We start from the raw sequence: 6,000 nt of genomic DNA on the forward strand, positions 1-6,000 counted from the left end.
GGCATTAAAGATTTATCTGGTCTGGAAACACCGAAGAGTACAGATGAAACAGCTGAAAAAGCAGCAGCATCTTTGTGGGATATGATGAAATTATTATTATTAATAATAATAATCATAATTTTAAGTACTAAAACACAAGCTAAAATCCAAACAGTTTTATATCTTCACTTGAGCTTGTTTACATTTAAGAATAACACAGATGTGTTTTTTCCCCTGGATCTAAAATTCTGCATTCTCAGAATGAGAAAACTCTTACATTATATTAATGGGTATAACAGCAGATGCTAACATCTGGATTTTGTGCCATTACAGAACTGTGCATTTGCTTTAAATGCGAAACAGAAAGACTTTTGTTGTTGTTTACTCTCTTTCAGAAAGACTGCAAGAATAATTGTCTTCTCCCCCTTTGCCCTGAGAAGCACAGCAAACCATTTATTATGTTTTGTTCTTGCTGGTTCAGAGGGATCATTTTAGAACTGTGCTTCCTTTGATTTCTCTTATGTAATAAAGGGATGGTCTTTTAGGGCACCATCCTATGGAGATTTAGCATTGCTTGCTGGGGAATCCTGGGAGCTGTAGGACTTTTTTCTTTCTGAACATGGAACATGGATAGGATGGTGCCCTTGGGATCTTTGTGGGGAGTACTGGGGCTCAAACATGCCTGGAAGCCAAACCAAAGCCTTGCCCTCTAGTTCCTTGCATGTGCACCCCATGACTGAAATTCAGTCCAAAGGTGCATCATTCTTTGCCTGTGTTCCTGCCTCTTCCAGACTGGTCCACACATACAGTCTAGATAGATGCAGTAGCTCCTGCAGTTGCTGCTGTTTCCAGGGGACTCTATGGTAGTTGCATACCAAGACCGTGGAAACCATGATCCTGGGTTCAGACAATATGATAAGCCATGATGGTATGCAGTAACCATAAAAGAAACTGTTGTTTTTCTAATGTTTTCTAAAGACCTAGTTTACCACTGTGAAATACCATGGCTGGTAAATAAATTTATTTAGTTGGTATTTATTTTATTTACCAACTAATATTTCAGTGAAATCTCAAGATGGTTTAGAAAAACAACAATAATGACAATAACATAACAGCACTTCAATAAAAGTTAAAACCAGCATGGCTTGTCATGTGCTCTGAACCAGATAATGTCTGTTTTATATGAAATATATACACATTGTTTTAATATTTAACTTATTTTATGGTTTTAATAATGATGAACCACTCAGAGGGCTTTGGCTATTGGGTAGTATAGAAATATAATGAACAAATAGCTTCAAGTTTTTGCTTCTGCCAAAATATGGTCATAGAATAAAATAAAGAAAAAGATTTCCCATAACAAATAGTGTTTTTGTACACTAGAGAATGAATCATTATTCCAGTCTGAAGGCAACTGTAGGCTCATTAAGGAGAGAAAGTTGAAAACTCTTTGTCAGCAATGGCAATTCATATGTTTATGTATACTTTGAAATATCTGCAGGCAGTTTTTCAAGAAAAGACTAACAAACCATTCCCAATCTCCTCATCCTGAATCCAGGACAAAAAACCTGCCTGGTTTATAATAGCATCCTCAGCAGATTTACAAATTATGCTAGATTAATTGCATGCTTCATTACAAAGGACTACAGAATGCTGGGCCAGAAAGCTGTTTTAATTCAGCTTCCTCCTCTACATTTTAGAGGCAGAAACCTACATGCCTAGGCTTAACCTGCCCCATACACCTCTTCTCTGTCTTAAAGAACAACAGAAGGCCTAAAGGGACAGCAGGCTGGCTGCTAAAGTGGCCACGTACCTGGTGCCACCAAACAAGCAAAGGGACAGAAAGGGCACAAATATGTGTAAAATTTGCGTGTGCTCACATACAGCTAGATAGGGAGCTGGATGCAAATAATGGATACATTTAAATAGAAAGGTTTCTCTCCCCAGGGGGAAGCTTGTGATGGTGGGACTTATACCCGCTTGCTGCTGATGGGCATCAGAGCAGGGCAGAGGGGGAGAATCTTGCCCTCTCCTTGATGGTTCTTTACCTTAACCCAGACTTCGACTGGACAATCTTTCAGTAGAGGATGCCTTCAGTTAGAGGACTGTCCTGTGTCAGCCCTTCAAAACAGAGAACTCTTTTGTCTAAAGCAGGGCCTCCGGCCATGCTACCAGCAACCCGGCTTCAACATTCCAGGAAAGTGGCCGCTGGAATCTTATGATGACACAAGATTTTTTTCTCCATTTGAAGATTTTTAAGAAAGAAACGAACAGCAGAAACAGCCCAGCTGTTTTAGAACCAGAGTTAAGATTATCTCGTGTTGGTTTAGCCTCCACAAAGCCAGGAAATTGAAAGCTAGGGTTGACATAGCAGAAGTGCCCCACGATCAGTAATGTTACTGAACAATATCACAATTTCTGCTTCTGTATGCAACTTCCATGCAACTATACTTTTCCTTGGCCTTTCAGGCCCAAATTCATTTGGGGATGATGGAGTGCCTGAGACCAGAAAGAAATCCCATGTTGTCCAAGTCCTGTACCTTGTGAAGCTTCTGAGTCTTACAATATTGCTAGAAGGGCCTTCTGCAACCTGCTGCTCTCCAAAAGTTTTATAACAACTCCCATCAGCCACAGCTGGCATTGCCAAATGGCTAGTTCCATGAGTCCAGTATCTGGAGGGCGCTGGGTTGGGGACAGCTCTGCTACAGGAATCCTCCAGTGAGCTGATCCATGCCTGTTATCTACTTAGGACAGGAGCTGGCACCAGCAGGATGGGCAGAGGCCCCTTTTCAGCAGCCTGCACTGCCCTACAGCCGCTCCCTATCCACAACCTGAGCATGATAATACATCCCCTCCTCAGTTCATTCTCTTTTGATAGATGAACTAGGAACTGAGATGCACAGGGAGAAGGCAGAGCAGAGCAAGAATTGGTTGCCTCAGGTTAGTAAATTTCCCATGCTAGTAAACTGCTTGATGGACACCCAGTTAAGGTAAGTGGGTGCTGGCACAGAGGTTGACTAGTTCTAAAAAGGCAGCGTGTGTTTATAGTTGTAACCTAAGGCCACTGGTAAGTTGCTCAATATTTTTAGAGCAGCAGTGATGGACTGCAGTCACCCAAAAAAATAAAGCTGACCACACATTTTGCTGTATTATATACAGTTTCTTGTGCTCTCAGACTTTGTGGATGAAATTGAGAGCTCAGGCAAATGGAAAATATAATCCATTTGCAAAGGTCTAGGCAAAGTCAGAGTCGAAAAAAAGTTTAATCTATTTCTCAGGAGTCACTCTCTGCCACAGGTTGTGAACACATGTACAAGCTACAAAGAAAAAAACATGGCCATGCATTACACGCAATCCATAGGTTTCCTGAAAAACTGGTTTATACCTGCAGAAACTCCATCCCACAGAGATGCTTGTAAAGCCTCCTGAATTGCCCATCAGTCAGGAATTTCATCTTTTCAGCAAGCAACTTTCAGTATGTCATCTGGGTTGGCACCTACCATTAAACTTAATCTTGTTTTTGTTTTCTTTTTTGTTTTAAGCAAGAAAAAAGGAGGACTGACCTTCCTTGAATTTACCACTCTCCTGTAATTCAACCTCATGAAAGTGAGGTCCCAAGCTGGTGGCCTCTGGATTTTGGGACTACCTTCATGCCTAGTCTGAGTGTCAAAGGGTCAAGTTCAGGGGTGCTGAAAGGCTTCTCCACACAAGGCAGTTATTGGGCACTTGTGAGTCCTCACATGTAGGGCCTTTTCATGATATTATTACTTCCAGGGCCTCTGCTCTGCTCTGAAGGTGAGGAAAGTCAGGTATTAATTTCAAACTATAACAAAAACCTTGCGTGTCACCACAAACCTGCCACACAGCAGTTATACCACAGCACCATCTTGTTGTTGGTTAATAGAATATACGAAAAGGTAGAGGAGCACAAAACCCAGGAAAAAGATGCACCTTTTCTTCCACAATGACAACAGAAGAAGCAGCCTTGATAGAGCAGTGGGATAAACTTCTGAAGTAGAGAAGCCCATAGTCTAAACCATCTTGCTGCCACCAAGTTGAGGAAGGCTGCTTTGATTTATCAGTACCCTGTTGTCATTGGTTATAGACAGAGGCAGGGTGATATACAACATGGCAATCCCATCATGCATGATGGAGAATCAGATGCTACAAGGAAGTGGAGTCAAGAGACATGGACCACTGGCCATTCCATTTATCACATCACTTTTGTCTGGCTTGCAGTTTGTGCCATCTGTGCTGGAGCTCTAACACCACTGCTATTCACCCATGTTAGTTCACCTTTGGCCCAAGCACAATCTTCACAGGATCACCGGCAGTCCCACCAGTTCCACTCACTTGCTGTCACAGGGATGGAGTGGAACAGCTGTGTGGCCTTCTGCTGTTTACACTTCCTAAACTTCTCTGAATAGATGCTCTAGAACTGGAGTCTCCATATTGGTCAGTGTGCCCAAAGACACCTCTCCTGAAGCCTGTCAGTCTCAGAACAGTGTTTTTGTGGTCTGACATTCAGAACCTACCACAGTCCTGTGCCATGGTTCTTAGGCAAGTAAATTTTCATTTAGACTCAGAAGCTTGTCTCCTGGGAGGAGGTATTTTGTGACTGGCCAAGCCCAACATGGTAGCCAATATATGACTGGGCAAACCACTGCCATGGCAACCACTTTGTGAGAATACCCATGATGCATTTCCTCAGAATTCTGCATATACTTACAGACTGTCAAAGTTTGGAGACTACCACTTTAAGGCCAGAGCGAAATTGCAGTAGTGCTACTGCTTCAACTTTTGAGGGTCTGTCTTTCCCTTGGAATAGCTGCTTAGTTTCCTCTATTGCCTTGGAATAGCTATCCAGAGTGACCTTTCATATCCTGGAGAGGGTTTTTGGAAGCTTGGCCTTGAATCCATGTGGAACTTCTGCCAAAGAAACAGTGAACCTGAACAGTCTAGTTATCACTGCAAGTTCAAGATTTTCAAGGAACAACAGAACATGAATAGCAAACATGATTTTTAAGAATATGATTCAGACATAATTTGTTCCCTGTCAAATTACTCAAAGATAATTTGACCCTCTGGTTTGAAAGTTTAGTAATAAAATTATCTTCAATATAGTGTGGGTATTTAAAATGCCTTCAAATGTTCCAGAGAAGTTATTGCACATTTAATTACACTTACCAGACAGTTAAAAATAATAGTAGTAGAACTGGGCAGAGTTATAAATATATGATCTCTAGAACCTACTTATGATGCTATATTTTTACACATAAGCCAGAATTCCATCAAGCATAATTTCTAACTAAGATCCTATTTGCTGTTGTAATCTTTCCATGGTTGTGTAAAATCGACTTTATTCTAGACTTCACAATTTAAAATAAAATCAACTGTATATGAAGAAAGTGCAGTTTCAGGGTACTGCTACTGCAATTGTTGCTTAAATATTATATGCATACATATGTTTGTACATACATGGTAAGCAGCATCTAAATCTATTAAATATTAAATTCAGCAAATACAAGCTTAATGGTATTTCAGAGCAGAGAAGCAGTAGGGCATAGTGGCTAGAGTGCTGGGCTGGGGTTGGGATGATAGCCCATCTCCCAGTCCTTGTGGCAGCCATTTGTTCCAGGTGTTGGTCATTAGCCAGCCATCACTGTTATCTCTGGTGGCCTTGGGGCCATAGATCAGCTCAGGAGGCCCTTCAAGAACCATCCCTCAGGGAGATGAGACGGGTGGCAACTAGGTGAAGGGCCTTTTCCACTGCTGCTCCCCATGCTTGGAACTCTCTCCCTAGGGAAATTCACCTGACGCCATCTTTAATTTCCTTTTGGCGCCAGGCAAAAACATACATTTTTAGAATTTTTTTTAACATTTAGCCTGAATGCTGTGGCCCTTTTTATATTGTTTTTATAGATGCTTTAATTCATTATGTTTAATTGGTTTTAATGTGTCTTACTTTGTTAATATATTTTATGTATTGTAAGCCACCTAGGGAGGCTCGGCAATTAAAGG

General features: G+C 41.3%; 1 protein-coding gene across 2 annotated transcripts in view; it reads right to left on the minus strand.

Moving 5' to 3' along the window:
• CCDC112 (coiled-coil domain containing 112) overlaps positions 1 to 5,732 on the minus strand; it is a 47,797-nt gene extending 42,065 nt beyond the window's left edge. For both annotated transcript variants that reach the window (XM_044446260.1, XM_044446259.1), the window contains exon 1: positions 4,709 to 5,732. The gene's annotated coding sequence lies outside the window, so the exon portion shown is untranslated. The remainder of the gene's footprint in view (positions 1 to 4,708) is intronic.
• Between the last annotated feature and the right edge of the window lie 268 nt (positions 5,733 to 6,000).

The sequence above is a fragment of the Varanus komodoensis genome, unplaced genomic scaffold, assembly GCF_004798865.1.
Source record: "Varanus komodoensis strain SLA01 unplaced genomic scaffold, ASM479886v1 scaffold5, whole genome shotgun sequence".
In the NCBI taxonomy this organism is placed as follows: Eukaryota; Metazoa; Chordata; class Lepidosauria; order Squamata; family Varanidae; genus Varanus; species Varanus komodoensis.